Below are 19,355 nucleotides of genomic sequence, written 5' to 3'. Positions count from 1 at the left end.
CCTCATAATAACTAAATTAGTTGCCTGACTGTTCTGGTGACCTTGAGAAATCAGTGATTCGAATTGCTGGCTTGGATCTTGCATACAAGTCAAGAAGGTCTTTTAATCAATTAACCTACCAGTATGTTTTAGAGATACGGGAAGAAATGAATGGAAACAAGGAGGGAACATATAACAAAGTATCCCATCTGAGATTTCAGCTTGGGACTCTAATGCTGCCAGGCTAGCCATTGAGCCACCATATCACCCCAGCACTGACTGGTCTTCAAAGTAACCCTTAAATAATTATATTCATAAGAATAATTGACTGTAATAAAAACAAAAAATGAAATGCCGCATAACTCCACGAACCACTTGATATTAGGTAAAAGTCTGGATGGTTCCTTAATTAAATAGAAAACTCCTTTAGTGGAAGAAAAATCATGATTTCATCCATTAGAACATAATAGCTGTTCCTGAGTATGTAGAGAAGAAGAGTAACATTTTATCTATTCAAATAAAGTAAATGGGGTTTAAATGCAGTGGTGAATGTAGTATAGAGAATACACCCATTTGCACTTACCAGGGCTCTGCAATGCTAATAATTCTCAATCAGCAATGTTTAAGTCACAAAAAAGTACAACTGAACTTTTAAAGGCATAGTTATAAAACAGGGAATGTGACTTTCACCAAAAATTTCAATGGCGTTGAATCAAACATTGTCATTTAAAATACATGCTTTGAGAGCCCCTGCAGTGAATGTTGCAACATTTTTTGCAAACAGAGTAACCAGAAAATCAGATTTTTCCTTTTTTTCCTCCAAACATGCCCCAGAAACTTGAAATAGGGAAATGGTTACAGGTGATAAGACGGGTGGGACTGGGACAATATGGCTTGAGGGGAGGGGGTAGAGAACTAGGTGGTCACTATGAAATCGGGATTGGTAGGAGGGTAGTGGATGTGGCTGAAAGTGGTCAGGGCTAATACTATTATTTTTATTGATAAACAAGACTTTTACAGCACCAACATAATACGCAGCTCAGTATATTAAATAGGGGTAGCAAATGACAGACAGACACAGTCACACAGAAGGAGAGGACCCTGCCCAGAAAAGCTTATGATCTAAGAGGTAGGGGAAGTAACACACAATAGGAGGGGTGATGTGTAGTGGTGGGAAGTAGTCAGGGTTTTAAGAGACAGAAGAAGATGGGTAGGCAAGTTTGAAGAGATGGGTTTTGAGCGCTCTTTTAAATGAGCAGAAAGTAGGAGCAAGCCGAATAGGACAAGGAAGACCATTCCAGAGAGTTGGGGCAGCTCTAGAGAAGTCTTATATCCGTGCGTGTGATGAGGTTATGAGTGAGGAAGTCATTAATAGGTCATTGGAGGAGCGGAGAGAACGGCAGGGGGAGTATTTTTTTACCAGGTCAGAAATGTAAGTGGGACAATACCTGTGTAGGGATTTGAAGGCAAAGCACAGGAGCTTGAATTTGATTCTAAGCTGAAATGGAAGCCAATAAAGAGAACTGGAAAGAGATGCAGCAGAGGAGGAGCGGAAGGAAGAATGGATAAATCTGGCTGCAGCATTCATAATAGATTGTAGAGCAGAGTCGGGTTAGTGGAATACCAGAGAGAAGGATGTTACAGTAGTCCAGACGAGAGATGATAAAAGCATGTACAAGGAGTTTGATGGTCTCTGGGGACAGGTAGGGGCAGATTTTGGAGATGTTGCGTAGGTGAAAGAGACAGGACCTGAAAATGTTCTGAATATAGGGGGTAAATGAAAGGGCAGAATCAAAGGGGACGTAAAGACAATGTGCCTGAGGGGTGGGATGAATAACAGTGTTATTAACAGTTAGAAATATATCAGAGAGAGATTTGGAATAGGAGGGGGGGATGATGTGACAAAAATGTTTTGCCAAAATTCAGTGTTCCCAGTTGTGTTGTCTGGCTTTCCAGTGCCCTTCATACTGTATCCGAGCTTCCTAGTGCCACTTTACTATGTTGTAGGCTTTAGCTGTCCTCCATAGTTTTCCCCAGCTTTTCAAGTGTCCAAAAACTGTGATTGAACTGTGAAGTAACTTTACAATAGGTTTCTTATTGCAACATAAACATACACAAACATCATTTATTTGAGATTGCTCACATATAACAACACTACAAAATGATTATATTTGTCAAAACCCATCTGCCAGTTTGTAGTCCTATTAGAACGGCAGGCATGTAAGAAGAAAAACATCTGAGTTTATGTTCTGAGGATTCCTATCCTTCTCTATTTTAAGACAATGAACACTACTGGGTGTCCTTCCTTCCTGGATATCCACCATGAGAAAAAATAGAATGACATGCTGATTTCCAGACACAGATATCCCCTGTCTAGATGCTTACCATACACTGTAGATGGGATTTGACAAATATATTCATAGTGTATAGTGTTGTTTTATATGAGCAATCCTAAATACATTATTTTGAATATTGGATGTTATCAAACATGGTGACTAAAAAGTCCCATTTAAGGTTTTCCAAGTTGGAATAGGAATCACCTTTTGCACTGCGCTTATACCACAAACCATTAAACTACCCATAAACTATGTCTGGTTGGGCCCACTTTGTAGTGTTCTACTAGTGAGTTTGGGACCACACTACTAAGGTTGGTAGAACCTTAGAGAGATTGGGGGGACTGCTCGTGAACGATAGGAATTGGGGGCCACATTTGACTGTTGCTAATTTGCTGTGTGTACCCTTTACCACTGACAGTCATTTATCGTTGAAATTCTACTGACATATAGCTATTAAGAACAACTGCCAATTTCCAATGATGTGCCAATATTACGAACCACAGGAGGATGAGGAAAGTTCTAGTGACTGACCTACCATTCTGACCCACTGGAGTTGCTGTGCAAGGCAAAAAGATAATTGGGGTTAATGAAGCTGAACGAAGCGTAAGCCCTTATCATAACTGGTCACCCCTGGTGCCCAATATGGCTGGGGAATGGGATCATTGTGGTTGCCACCTCAATGCATGGTTTCTGAGTGGGGACAGACTGCATTGTCCTACAGTTGTTAGGGAGGATTAGGGGTTAGGCCATTCTGCTAGTGTCTAAAAGGGATCTGAGTTAGGCCTCATTGTCTGCTCTCTGATTTTGGGTACTACAGTAAATTAGGATGGATAGGCCTGATAGGGCTCGCTCCTACCCTCTTCCATTTAATTTCTGCTGGCCATATGGATCAGGATGGTTGGGTGGCTTACAGCACCTTTCCTCATTGGCTAGTGGAGCTGGAAATCCTCCACTGGCCACTTCCTCTCACCTAACCCAGACATTGGGATGGTGCAGAGTAACTCTAGGTTATTTTTTATCTCTTTTTAAAAATTTAATTCAGATTGATTCCCCTCTGAGGATCTCATTCACCATTGCACCTGTGTCATTTTCATGCCTCTTTCTCCTTGGCCAATCACAACAGCATGGTTTTTCTTTCAGTCATTTAAGCTGATTAAATTCTATGTTATTAATTAATCACAGCTGTGGAAAGGCAATCCAGTCCTGCAGTGATGGAGAGCAACGTAAGATAGTCCCATGAGGCATTGGAGGAGAGCTGGAATTGTAAATCTGGACTTGAAAATCACTGTGTCCTCAGAGTCACTGCAAATGATATGCATATTCTCTAGTTCTCCTTTAAGGGAAACTATTAGCACTACTGAGAACACAAGTGGCTGAATCTCTTCAGGGTGCCATAAATTCTATTAAAAAGCATCACCACTTAAAGTAATAATTTTATCAGTCACTGGAATATAAAGGTCATTTTTAATGGTGTGAAACAAAAGTAATTGCTTCAAATTGTCAAGGGATGTTAACTTTAGAATGTAAAAACTTTGTAGCTCTTTTATTTTTGCTAATGGTTTACAGGTCTGTGCAAGACTAAGATAAAAGCTATGAAAAGCTGTTCTAGGTTATCAAAATGGAAATGGTAATCACATGAAATATTGAATTTCTTTATGCACAGTTTTCATGGCGACAAAGCCAATACGAAAAAAGAAAGAACCTAGTCCAGGTAAGTAGGGGTGGCAAACAGCAAAATATAATTTACTGGGTATTAAAGTTTTAAAGTAAAGATAACAGAGATTGTTGATCGAGGGAACATCCGAATGCCTCATGGGATTAGGAAGGAATTGTTTGGTCCTACTGAAGCAAATTGTACCAGAGTTTTTTTGCCTTCCTCTGGATCAACTCTATGTCTTTTGAGTTTTTATCTGGGATACGTTTATTTCCCTAGTAGTGGAACTAAACCTAGTGGTGGATAAACTTATGTCTATTTTCAAGCTAACTAATTATGTAACTATGATTTCAGCTTTACATGGCGTGTTTTAAAGTTCTATTACCAATGTTTATTTCAACTCCAAACATTCAAGAATATTTCTATAAATATATTTATTTCAGTAACAGCATGTACATTTGTAAACTGGGCATTATATTCCACATTTGGGTGAAGTCTTAGAAAAAACAATTTTAGCCACTGCTTTCATTTCATGAAATAATTAAATACAATTACATCAGTATGTGTACTCATATAGCACCATAGGGACCATTTTTACATTCAAGAGTGGGGTAAAATTTGGGCAACATGTTCTAAAAGCCAATTTGTGTCATCCTTGTGAATTTCCCCTCACCCTCAAAGCACACCATCATAGACAAGAACCTAGCAGCGTGCTGCAGCTAATAATATATTCCACAAGGAGCCTGTGGAAGTCATCTGAGATTTAGGTCTGGTTTATTTTGCTAATGATCAGATATTCCACAGGTAGATGTAAAAGAAATGTGTGTATGGGACTTATAGATATTTAGAGTTGTCACAAACCATGTACTATATCTTTTAAAAACAGTTTACTGAAATGATAAAAATTAAAGTTTACAAATTTACATTTCCATGTTTCAAAATGAAAAGAGATTGTAACCACCATTTTTATAACATCTCTATCTGTACATATATATACAAAAACCACAGCCTAGTAATACCTAATATCCGCAAAATTCTGTTTGCATTTCACAAAAGTTTCTGATTCTTCGAGAGGACTGGGGATCAAAATATGAGGTCAACTCTTGGTATTGCAAAGCTGAAGAAACAGTGTTGGCGGCTCCAAGACAGATATAAAAACTCTTGAGCCATCATATAAGAAAGGCAGAGGCGACAGCAGAAGGCACCGCCACAGGTAGGGTTCTACATACAAGTTCATGGCTAGCTAATGTTTTTGTTGCTATCAGGGACCACTGTAGAAAAATTTGATCTGACTTCCTTTGACAACTGTTAACATATACATTTATATGTATATGTGTATAAAACTTCCCTATTTAATGTACAGCGCTGCGTAATATGTTGGCGCTATATAAATCCTGTTTATTAATAATAATAATAATAATAATAATAATAATAGAACTTGTGATTCTGCCTGCCATGTGCAATTAATTCAGGAATAACTTTAATATATATACATTTATTGTTCCAGCACACGTTTCATGTGACCAAATGATGGTAAGCCAAATAGAACATTATTGTTCACGAAATAAAACTGTGGCTGTCAATGTAATGTCCAGGGTTCTTAATACATTACATGTGTAGGCTGCAGTGAATTTTTGCTGTTCTGTAAAATCTCAAGATCAAATGAGACTGAGCAACCTGCAGAGGTTAATAAAAGCTAGAATTTATACAGCTCAGTAAAGACCCTGATCACTGCACAGTGTCTGTGTTTAGTGTCCTCGTATCAGGAGGTAATAGTATGAATATTATAAGCAGGACATCCACTGATCTGTTATTTTCTTCATTTTTCACAAATAGCTATATTGCAGAAACAGAATGAGAAGTAAGCAGATCTGTTCAGATTATTTATTAACATACTACGAAGAGCAATAGTGTTCATTACCCAAGGCTATCAGTTTCAAAAGCTTAGAATGGGCAGACTGGTAAATGGTGATTTCTGATTGTGAGTGTTATTTTACTTTAAAATTTTGTGCTCTGTTATCAAAAAAAGACTAACACACTACTCAGTAAATTAGGTGCAAAAAAAGCTGTATAGGTGTACTGGTATTAGGGGTGCATCTCAGGTTTTTGCTGCCCATGGCAAACATTGAGAAGATGCCAACCCCTTGCCGTTCCCAAAGATAAAAAACGCAGTTATCATTTCCTCCATGCTACAAGTGCAGTGATCATTTACCCTATACAGCAAATACAGTCATTATTTTCACCAAATAATAAATATACCTATCATATAATATGTGTAGCCATTGTTTCTCCTACATAACGTTTGTAGCTATAATTTATTGTCAGCCAACACTTTCTACACATTAATAAATATAACTAATAAACTTTGCTGCCCACAACAGGATACTTGTCCTGTCTGATGATATGACCCTGGTTTGGAGTGTCCAGCTGGTCCTCCAGCCTCTTGCAATCATCATGGTGCTCCTTGCAATTTCTTAAACTTTTCAAGTTCTGCTCCAAAAGAATATATTAAAATAATGCAGTTACGGTAAATCACTATAATTTATAATATATATATTTATATATATATATATATATATATTTATATTTATATATAGATTATAGGAATATCACCCATATAAATAGGTTAGGGATCACTACCTGGCTGGGGGGTACATTGATGCTCTTGTGTAATAAGAATACCAGACAAAAACTTGATGACTGGGCTCATCCAATTCAGCAGGATGAAAGCATGCAGACCAGTGCACCAACAATGAATTACAAAGACATTTTTATATTAGGTGCTGCAACATATCGTGGTGATAATATCATTTATCTATTAGAAAATAAAGCACTTTTATTTGTGTGTACCTTTTTCACTCCAGGAAACTTAGCAACGTATGGTGTGAACAAGACTATAGTCAAACTTAGTTTTCTGGTCTAAAATCTAGCCTGGTTTACACTAATGTACAAAGTATGCAGAGATTTATGGCTGGATCATTTCCTGATCTATTAATTTAGATTTCTGGAAGAAACCCTGTAATTATCATTCTTCACCAAAGGACTAATCCTGTGTATTGTTAATTAACTTGTACAACCCTGTTCCCTCTGGATTTTTCCAGTATTTTAAAATGTTATAAATGATTAAAAGGTTGTATAAGAGTGGAATATTTCATAGGCTTTCTCTTATTATTCATATATTATCATATATACATATATATATATGTGTGTGTGTGTGTGTGTGTGTATATATGTGCTACCTAAATGTTGGTAATACGTATAAATATTCCATATTTTACCAGTCCGGTTTGGTAATTGAGAATTACTGATGTAAAATCTTTGTTCCTTAGTTAAGTAATTATTTTCTGCAAACACATTTTATTCCTACATGGAGTGAAACGTAGAAAGACCTTACACCTAAGATGATAACATTTCTACTTTTATCACTTCACACAATTATAGAAAAGCTTTCAGATGAATATTAGATCTTGATGAGTTGAACTATAATGCAAATGCCGATAAGGCACCCAGACCTAAACAGACTCCCCATTCTGATGGATTTGTGGCCAAAAATCTATTGTTCTTGTTAAAAACAGCCCACATGGTGACTTCTGTGAAAAAGGTATTGTATGTATAAAATATATGCAGATATATGTTTAGGTGTTTCATGGAGATGGGAAAGGGCACAGAAAGTCATAAACATCAAACCTTCACCAAAAATAATTATGCATCCTAAATCTGGAATAAATATTTATTTTATGCAAAATATACAGATCTGTGGGCATGGGGGATATCTTAAGCTTGACCTGGGGAGACTGTTGTTTGTATTGTATATTGAATGATAGAATATCAGCTGTATGGGAGGTAGAATATACATTCGATGGTAAGAAAAATAGAAACTTAGCCCTTGTAGCAGGACTGGGCCCATGATTGCTATTCCCATAAGTGTGCCTGCAAGGACAGCAACATAACCTAACTTAACATAACCAACATATAATTCTAGGACAATATTGGAGGTAACAGTCACAAAAGTGTTCAATAAATTGGGTGGTTTATGCTATAATGATTACCAGCTGGTCTTCAGTACAACAATTAGCTAAGCACTAGACTGCTGATGATCAGAAAAATGTCAATTGTTCTGAAGTAACCTTGTGATGACAGACTCACAATGAGAAAAACTCAAACATAGACCAACCTAGTGCTCATGTTGAACTGTGCTTGTATACATGGGTTTAGTTGGTACTCTTATATACAGTCTCCTCAAATATCACAACATTACAGAATGCTACCAAAATGGTAATCTACAGAAACATTATCATTTTTACAAACAAATGTACAGCAGAACAGCACTTTTTCAGCTGGGCCCATGGCAACACAATGGTTTTCCTGATGATACTGGTCTAATGACACATAAGGGACCCCTTCTAGTTTGTTGCCAACCAGTGGATGGATGGTGACTCCAGAATAGCTAGCTATAGGCACAAAGCACAGCATCTTTTACTCCTGCAATGATAAAGTATCTCTGTTCAGGTAAAATGCACCCTGTACTGAACTAATTTTGCTCCTTGACATACTGCAAACGAATGTTGCCACAGTGGTGCCTTGGCCGATAATCCTATACAGGTTGCTTACATGTCTAGTTCTTTTTACATTCAAATTTTAGGCTTCATTTATTAAAAGTAGATAAAATATTATGTTATTATATCTCTGTTACCCAGATACAGACTGATTACACCGACGCTGCCCCTTCCCAACAATTATGGGCGTTTAACAGCAAGGCTCCATTTCCCTCAACCTTGGATACTTCCAATCCTTGGAAACATCTTCCTACCCTATAAACCTTTACCTCTCACCCTTCTAAAGGAATGGCATGCACCATAACATTATTCTCTACCAAGGTACCATATTTTGTTCTATGGGAATCTCAATACACCCATTATAGATTGTCTATACGTGAAGAGGAATGATGGAATAAATCATTAATAATGGGTGTACTTGTTTACATATTCAGTAATAAATATAATAATCTTCAACAAGTTTTATATGTTACAGCCTCGTGGTGCCTCTGCTTTGTCGCCAGTTTGTAGCGTATCATGGTTTATTGATGTCATCTCAATGCTCACAGACAATGCCTCACAAAACAGCAGCAGTAAAATTCATTTAGGCTATCCCTCCCCCACTACTAATGACAAAATCTTTTCCTTAACCCTTTCCTAATCTTCTAGTGTTCATTAGGACAACAAAATAGAACAAAGCAATGTTTATTTTAATGAAATACCAGGTAGAAAGCGATAGATAGATAGATAGATAGATAGATAGATAGATAGATAAAAAATCAATGATTGAAGATATATTATTTTTGTAATACTTAGCAGGCCATCGGCTACGAACAAGGATAGAAGGTGCTGTGCAACATTCCATTTTTGACTCACCTATATACCTTTGTATAGGGTGTGGGCTGCCCCATGAACAAGCAGATTTTGTAGGCAGCTTTGGGTGCTTACATGACCTAAGAAATCACTGGTAACAGTGGGCAACACTGGTAACAGGTGCCATTCTACCTAAGTCTCAAACTTAGGGTTTCCCAAGCCATATCAAATTGTTCTACTGTTCCATTTGATGTTAAGCCAATCCCAGTTATGATTAAAAAGACTGAATAATGTTTGGTTAGACATTCCTGGCTTTATTTAATAGCACATCAAATATTCAACATGTTTTTATGAACTTAACAAGAATAGGATTAAATCTTTTAAATGTTACATTTCTTATTAGTAGAGCCAGCTTCACATAACTGATGGTGCAATGCAAATTATGAATGGATCAGCAATGCTGCTTATTACAAACATAGCTCAATGTATGTGTGTTACAGCATAATACAACACCTAGATGGCTCAGGTCTGATTTTTTTGGATGGTGTGGTGCATTGACATCCCATTCAAATAAAATGTTTGATTCAATACATAATACCAAATGGACCAAACAATATGTTACAGCTAAATTGCAGTCTTACCTTCAGTCTAGTACAATAGGGAAAGGTCCTCTTTTGCAATGAGATTGCATAGTCTGCTTTCATTACACACATTGAGCTTCACAGATCCTGCATTAGAAGCTGCAGCAGCTTATCATCTAGTCTTTTCCTCACCAGCCTGATTCTCCCTAGCTGCCATTTTGTTTATTGCAGTCCAGCTTATTCAATCATCGAGTAGCATCACATATGGGCTTTACCTAGGGCTGTTTGCATGCTAGTTGAGCATCAACTCCTCCAGAATGACACCCATCACGGCTTTTTAATATATTCTTCAAATATACCAAGAGCCTGCCCTTGCCTTTCATCAGGGTTGAAAGCTCCTTTAAAAAAGTACCAAGCTGGGTGATGTTTTTGGAAAGCTATGTACAGCACCCTCCTAGCCCCTTCCACCAGCAATGATCTGCTTGCATTATGATTTCTAACGTAATTTATTTAATAAAAAAACAAAACATTTGAAAGGTGGGAAGAAGGACCCAGTGAAGGTAAAATATAAGCGGCATAAACATTTGCTGTAAACACAAAAGTGCTTCTTTTAGACATACAATAAAAGTCAGTGCAATTAAACAGCATTTTACTGTAACTGTAGATTGATGAAAGCTGAATTCTTGGATTCTTGTCAAAGTCATTTATTCTTTAATTTTTTTCTTAACTCAATGTGTTAGGTAAATTTGGAATAATGACATATGTATAAACCTGACTGATTATAGTAACAACATTGATAGCATAACTATGGTTAAGGTATATCTAATCTATTAGGGGCTTTAGCTATAATTTAAGTGACTGCAATTCTTTCCCTGTATGTATCTATATATCTAGAACCTGTATGTTCTTTATTATGTCTGCAGTTGTTATCTGTCTGTTTTGGGTTCCTTACCAAAAATTATTTACATGCTAATTGACACAAGCATCCATCTAAAATTCCTCCTGTATGTAAATGGTTTTGATAGGGATGGTAAAATGTAAGCTTCTCTATGAGCAGAGACTTGTGTAAAAGAGTTATGTAACAATTGCAGGAGCTACAAACAAAAATTGTAACAAAACAACAAGTGTGCAGTACTTAACTGCTGAAAAATGTATTTTACACAATTTATTCTTTCTTTATATACGTTTCAGTAATAAAAAAACTCACAATTCATAATAAAACCAGTCTTGTAAATTGGGTGTTGATGTCTGATGAAGAAGAACACACATTGAAGAATTATATTACACATATGTATTTATTTTATATTCATATATTATATCATATTCATACATATCATATAAATCATACTGATCAAATAGAAATAAGGACAGAAAAGCAGGGGTTTTCTTTCCGGCAAAGAAAACCCCTGCTTTTCTGTCCTTATTTTTATTTTATTATTGTTACACAAGAGGGCGGCCATTATTTAATTTTGAAAACCAATCTCGGGAGGAAAAATAACCTTTTTTCGCTGATGTATAATGTATGATAATATATTGGGTATAATTAATGTAATTATGTTTACTATGTGTAAATTGAAGGAATATATGACATGTTGTTTAGTTATAACTTTAAAAGGTAATTACTACTAGATTGTAAACTCTTCGAAACAAGGTCCTCTCCTCCTGTATCACTGTCTGTATTCATCTGTTATTTGCAACCCCTATTTATTGTACAGCGCTGCATAGTATGTTGGCGCTATATTAATTCTGTTTATTAATAATAATAATAATAATAATAATAATAAATTGGAGAGACATTCACATATAAAATAATGAGCTAGAAAATATGTAAGCCAAAACTACATTGTTTAGGACTTATTACATTTTATTTGATCTGAACATATTAAGATAATATTTAGTTTCATCATTTGCTAAAAATTTCAAAGCGCCCAATGAGATGTTGGGGGTGGATCCCCTGTGAAAGCTTTCTTCTTCTTTTCACTGCTTGGGAGGACCCTTTCACTGCCTCCTTCCAGTTCATTCTTTACAAGCAAACCTTCTGGCTCTCATCATCCCTACAGCTGAAGATGATATTCAGGAGACTTAGCTAATGGAGATATTGTGCATCCCAGCCTTAGGATGGACAGCTTGGCTCAATGCAGAAGGATTTGATGTGTAACAGGTATGTGAAGATGATTTGAGTATGATTGCTGATATGTAGCTGCAGTGTTTCAGCACTTTAGCGCATGGACAGCTCCCATCTGCAGTGCTCCTATTGCTGTGCTCCTATTGCTGTGCAGCCTCCAGGGTAACAATGCTCCACACATTGCCACACACACACAAAGGCACAGGGTGGCTGCTGGAGGCTTCTGGACAGGCTGTGATTCAGCAAAAGGATGCACAATCAAGGCTAATTTTTGCTAACACAATACAGAAAAGGAAAATGCTCATAGCATATAGGCTTCTCACCACTGGTGAATGAAGGATCTATGTTGCATACAGTATTTTGTTTTGTCTAAGCAAATATGGAATAGAGAGGGGTGCCTAGAGGAATATAATGGGGGGATAAGAGTGATGGAGAATGCTGAGTGTGGATTGTTATAAGATAATTGTAGTGGTTTAGGGTCATGTAAGCTGAACATGTCTAAGGCAAATGGGTCTAAGGTTGTAGGATACAATATCTAGTATTGAAATTGTGTATTGTGATTTATACATCTCGCCACAGGTATAAGGCCATAAATCCTCTCAACCCCTAACCTCCTATACAGGCATTTTTCATAAGAGGTCTGCTCAAGAGCAATGTGGTTATTGGTATCATTGATCACAATACATAACAGAATAAAAGTTGATTGGATAAAGTTGCAAGCATTTCCCCCACTTGATCTCTTTTAAGAGTACAGTAAATCAAGGGACCAATTCCCAGGTTGAAGAGTGCTTTTAAAGTTTCTATGCACAGAATGACTGAAAATGAATCAGGTTATAAAAGACCCGTCTGGGGGAATAGCTGTAGCATAGGGTGATGTGAATAGGTTGTATGATTACTGTATATTTTGTTAAAGCTCTTTTTTAAATATTTTGTGAGTGATCAGTTATTTATTGCCACCTTGGTGTAACAATCAAGCCTGTGCCCGGAAGGTGCATGGCCAGGATTAAAGTATGACATTGTGTGTTTTAGACCTAATACAGATACATAATATATTAATTACTAATTCACAAACAAAAATGCATCTTATGCAGGGATAATATTTATACTAATTGTATTGTCTTTATAGTGAATTATCTTCTTCGGTTTGCCGGACCATTAGATACTTTTGACTTATGCTCCTACTGTGATACAAATCATTATTTAAAACAGACTTTAAGGGGATTATTTCACATTATTTCCCTTGTCCTCATTAACAATGTAGATTATTGTAACAAAGCTGGTATTCTAGTAGGTTACCCATGAAAAAAAGCAACAAGCAGCATCTCAGTGTAACATTTTTTTATTCATTTTGCTGTACATTTTTATTATAATCTTTCCATAGGGCAGGAAAAGCACCTGGATGGATGTGGCAGGACCACAAAGCCTGCAAATTGCTGCTGATATTTTAAATGGTACATCTGGCAAAGTATGCCTAACATCATCCTAAACTGTATATAAATGTAATGGCTAATATCCTTTTACTGGAATGAGCTTTTACAAATGCAACACATGATTGTAGCTGTGGCTTCCCATGCAGAGCATCCACCAGCCTTTAGTCTATCAGTAAATAAATCGAATCTGTCAGTTTACTTATGACAACCTCTGCTACTGTCAAGACAAATTAAAAGTGAAAAAAATAAGATCCCAGAGATCAGAGTGGCTCAAAGGCTTATACAGTCAGTAAAGCTTATATTATAAAGTTATGTGATGGCAGCATAGCAGAAGAATACTAAACACATTAGCATTGCATTGTAAAGAGATATGCGATTGGGTTCAATCACAGCTTGCAAGTCAGAATCAGAAGATTCACTTAGCAACACGCCTGCTGCATACCACCAGCTTACATCATGCCAGCAGTCTGTTAAGCCTACTTTAACACTTTGTAAATAAAGCAAATGGAATATTCCAATTTTTTCATGTAGTCATTTATATGGAAACTGCATATTCCATTGCACACTACAGACCAGCCATTTTCAACCAGGGTTCTTCTAGACGTTGCAAGGTGTTCCTCTAACTGTGGCTGACTTACCTCCTATTTGATGATACCTGCATGGTTCTGAGGCTAACTTTGGTAGAGCCAGATGCATGACTCCAATGGTGTTTTAGTGTTTTATAATGGTGGTATTCTAGTCACCATTGTAAAGGGGCATTCTTGCCACTAACCACCAATTTGAGAGGCTTTTTCCCAATGACTCTCAATAAATTGTTTTTAGCAGAGGTTCCCCATGACTTTAAAAATTATTTTAAGGGTTCCTCAGAGGTGAATGGTTAAGAAAGACTTCTATAGGTCCAAAGAAACCACAAACAGTAGTCCATACTTAAGTGGACCTTTCAGTAGGCTTTACATTCAAGCACACATTCTTCATTATAAATAGAGACCAATGGACTATAAATAAGTGCGCCGCAAGTGCATAACAATAACTACCTTAACGCATTAGCAAAATCATTCTGAGCTTATAATCAATATTCAAAAATATTTGCCCTTCTTAAACACTGAAATGAATTCAATTATATCTTTAAATATATTACACACATAAATATATCATTTTAGAAACAGCTTCCATACATTTAATCTTTACATCAATCCAAAACCAAAGGTAAAACAATCATGCAGTCATTTGCAAATAAAATAGAAGCCAACAAAGCTAAATTGTTATAAGCAGTATGAGAGATAATTGCTCATTGTGCAGCACAAGTTTATAGCAACAATAACTTTTTTTTTAACAAAAAATACATTCTTTTGTAGATATGGAGCAATTTTAATAAGATTTATGCCAATTCTATATAATCAACCTATATCATCTGTGCAATTAAACAGTGGAGATTTTACCAAAAACAAAGTAATCAGAGCAACATATACCTGCCACAAATTCAGTAATTGCCTTCTAATTGTTATTCAAGCATTCTATATCCTACCCCATTAGCCAAATTCTTCTATTCCATGCTGAGCAAGAGGTCCATGTGGTCAACAGGTCATGAAGCTGGAGACTTACCTGGAACACAATGATAAAATATAATGTCTGCTTCCACAGGATTATATAAAACATAAATCAAATGTGGGCCCTGTCTATATACTTGCTACATGATACAACTTTTTGCTTGTACCTGAGTTTCACAAAAGAGATGCTTTAGAAAGAAAGTATAAACTAGTACCCTGCTTATGGTCATAAGGGGGCAGATAAAGGATTGTGCTGTATCTGCTACCCATCACTAATACAAAATACTCTTTATACTGATATACAAATGTGTATGAAGTCATACAAAACTTCATATATGTCCGGCGCCCATTTCTGCTCTACTGTAATAAAAGAAAAAAACAGAAGTTATTTTGTTTTAATGTTTTCAGCTCTGTGATTCAACAATTAGAGAAAGGACATCTGCATGGTAACAATTTCCTTTATTATAAGCACAACAATGAATATCAATATCAATTGCCAAGATAATCAATGATTAGGAAAGGAAATTGAGTAAATTATGTTAAGACAAGCATGTAACTGAGTTATTCTAATTAAAGAAAACAATATTATTTAACTTCAGTAAAGCATGTGGTCAAAATGAGCTTTAGGTCCAAGTGAGATCTTGCATCAACTTCTAAAAACTTGCAGAAGCTTTCTAAGAAATTTCTTTGGATCCATGATTAACCTAAACCATATCATGTCAGATACAAAGAAGGAATTATGTTGACTTCTTAATCTGAAAATTCTAGTTATCAGTTGTCATGTTGATCCATTGTCCTAAAAAGGGCAACTTACAAATGATTACTTGCAATATTATATCCCTCCATGAATTATTTTTATTTAGTGTGCTTGCTAGAAAGTTTTACCTCTCACGGTTGAGTAAATTATCCAGTTTCTCTGCAGCTGACCAATAGATCGCGATCAACCTTTCCGACCCCCGCTTTATTGTGTAGTTGTATGTTTAACATAAATCCAAGCAGTGTTTGTCATCATCACCATCACAGGAAAACTCAATTTACATTTTGCACATCCAGTGATAACCCATTTCCTGCCCTGGCATCTTTTTTGTAAGCCAGGTCACATGATTTCTTTTTGTCCTTTGCCCAAGCCCGGGGTTGCTTCAGCTGGTCAGGTCTAGGTTCTGAAATGTTATTTCCAAAAAAAAGGAAGGTTAGCTGACTACCTGAATATACTGAGTGACCAGTTTTTTCCATCAATGGATTTGTTTCTTTCCTGATGACATGAATATAGGTGACCAGGTGACAAAGCAAAAAATTCATTGGGCTTAAATTGTGAAAGACTTGGTGGGGGGTGCATGGTTTGGCCACAAAGCCCAGACCTTAAACCAAGTGGGTATTTTCGGGATTGCTTGAGAAGACTTTGTGTATTGGTGCAACTCTCTCATCATCAGTACATGATCCTGATGAAAAATGATTACAATGCTGGACTAAAATAAATATTATGACATTGCATAAGCTAATTAAACCATACCACAGCGACTGTGTAGCATATTTAAAACTAAACACGGTCCAGCAAAATTTTAGCGCATGTGACTTTTTCTGTGGATGCAGTGTAATTATTTCTTGTTTAATATATTAATACAAAACAAAGAACCTGGTTTAATCTCAAGCAATAATCCCCCTATTTTGCTTTGTTGAATTCTGATATTTTCCTCATCCTTTTAATAAATACATTTCTTCTCCATTTTGCCCCTAGCTAAATCTCAGCTGTGAAGCTGTGATTGTAAAAAATGAAAGTGCTGAAATTTAATAAGACGCATAATTGGAGAGGGAAGCAGATGCCTGATTTTGGTTCATGGCCTTTTTAAATAGAGGTAATGCTAAGGACAATTTAGAGGCATGTTTTCATTGACTATGAGGAATATGCTAGACGGTGACAGATGGAAAGCACACAAAGAAAGAACTTGAAAAGAAGCAGGGTGCAAATGGAAATGTGCCATGATAACAATTACTTACCATTGATTAACTTGCACTTCTTATTGAGACTTCGATTTGAAAATCAAGCACTGTACACTGGTTGCCTCTACTGTGTAATTTGTACTGTTAGTCTCTAAAGCTTAAAGAGGAACACTGTTAAACATCACTCCATTAAGAAATACATCAACCAAATCGTTTAGCTATACTTTACCCTATTATAATGAAAAATGTTTGCACCCTTTTTTTTTAGTAATTTAGAAAATATTTCCATGGAGAGTTGCTATAGTGAACTAAGATAATTGGATGAATGTGGACAAACTGATCCAGAACTGCAAAAATTATATTTTAGTGTAATTTACATAATAGTTTGTGCTGGGTTATCAGCATATAATTATATATATATATATATATATATATATATGTGCAAAGTTTTTTTTACAGTGCCAGGTCCTGGATTTTCAAATGTCATTGTAAGGAAAGGAGATAAAGATAAATTCACTCACTTTGACAGTCTGTAAGAATTTACCATAACAAGGACTATGCACACATGTATAACTTATGTTACAATCAGAAAACACTTGGATCCTTGTATATTTTTTTATATACAGCTTCTTTCAAAAAGTTTGGGAATAACCACCATTCTAATCACAGAGGAGTGACATAGAAGTTCCGGGGCCTTGCAATTACAAATGAAACAATCTGAATATACTTTTTATGATTTGGTTTATGTTTTCCATTAGCCACCAATACTGGGATATTACTTTTTATGCAAACCAAGCATTTACCTGGCGCATTACCTAGTAAACATCTTCAGAAGCAGTGAGTGATGTCATGGGGTATTGCCTATTCTTTGGACAGCTGAATTTGTTGGTGCTATATAGATAAAGATAAATACAAAACACCTAAAACATTGCAACCCACATTTTATTGACTAATCCTATCTCTTCCTATGAATAGTTTTAAGAATGGCAGCCTTTGTTCTTTTCTCATCCCAAACACGCTTCCAACATATCTGCACTGCCTGCCTAATACTCTACTGGTTAGGTAGCCAGAGAAAACCTTCCATCATTTCCTGATAAACACCATAGGGGAAGGCCACTTCTGGTCATATTGGCATAGGGCATTGACAGCAAAGCCACTATCCACTTTTATGGATTGTATGTCATGGAGTTTTAATATCATATTTTGTGTAATAATGTGGTATTTTTGCAAAGCCATAACTATGTAGGTTACATAAAATTGTGTTTATTCTGTAAATATTTCCTGCCCAAATTCTCCAATTTAAACAGGTGCATACTGGGTCATTTGTGGCTCTCTTCCTTTATGGGGCTTACCTTGTCTACAGTTTTTAAACTAAACCACATCACAATGGGATCTCACATTGGGCATATGATATGTGCACCAAGGGTTTTCTTTAGACATCATTATATCATTGCAGTGTGTTACTGCATGGGTAAACAGATAATATTAAAGCAGGTCTTGAATTAGGAATGGGCTGCAAATGCACAACAGGGCACATAAAACCAGACCTACAACACAAAGGACTTCAACAGATCCTTAGTGTTATGCAGAGGCATTCAGAATGAGTGACATGAAATACATTTACATGTTCATGCTGTGGTCCTACACAAATTAACACAAAGATAATGTGTAATGGGGGTCTTAGAAAAAACACATGTCAAAGGAGAGATAAAGCAGATGAATTTATATGCAATTCTTGACTTTTCCTGTAAATGTCAGGCTTATTCATGCCCTAGCACATCCCAAGCCAGTCTGTTGCTGAATAATGTGATGGGTTATCTCAGTAATCAGATGGAAGGGTTGGAGGTGGAAATGGACAGGGTCCTGGATCTCTGATGATTATTTTTTACCTGAATGTAACAATGGCAGCCAAACAAACTTATATAGATAGATAGGCGGATAAAGCAACAATTTCATTGCATTCTAAATTGGTTTATTTCACAAAGGTGCACAATAGTATATTACACCCCAATATTACTAAAGAATAACAAAAATAAACCCTTTAAATGACCATCACTAATCTAAGCACAGAGGACTTTTGGTCGAAAGTCTTTATTCACAGCAATAATGAGGAGAAATGGGTTATGTTTCTACTTCATAAATATATACTTATGAATTATTAAAGATTGTCAGCTTCTGAATTACCTGAATTCAATATGACCAACCTTTCTGTATCATAAAGTACACAGCAAAAAGTCCTGGAATTTACTTCAAGATTAATTGCTAGACAGAAATATACTATATTATTTTTATTATTGTTATAATATTTATAATATTATATACAATTTATATGAGTACATATTTTAAACTGTAACACAAGGACTATGCTGCTTAATTATTTAAATATTTGTTATATTATTGAGTGATCCTTTCACGGA

At 36.1% G+C, this 19,355-nt stretch overlaps 1 protein-coding gene across 1 annotated transcript in view; it reads left to right on the top strand.

The window, feature by feature from the left end:
• The first annotated feature begins 11,901 nt into the window (after positions 1-11,901).
• CLVS1 (clavesin 1) overlaps positions 11,902-19,355 on the top strand; it is a 51,402-nt gene continuing 43,948 nt past the window's right edge. The window contains exon 1 of the mRNA XM_072411144.1: positions 11,902-12,059. The gene's annotated coding sequence lies outside the window, so the exon portion shown is untranslated. The remainder of the gene's footprint in view (positions 12,060-19,355) is intronic.

The sequence above is a fragment of the Pyxicephalus adspersus genome, chromosome 5 (assembly GCF_032062135.1).
Source record: "Pyxicephalus adspersus chromosome 5, UCB_Pads_2.0, whole genome shotgun sequence".
Taxonomy (NCBI): domain Eukaryota; kingdom Metazoa; phylum Chordata; class Amphibia; order Anura; family Pyxicephalidae; genus Pyxicephalus; species Pyxicephalus adspersus.
Note: the sequence above shows the minus strand (reverse complement) of the source record. Positions and strands in the feature narration are given on the sequence as shown.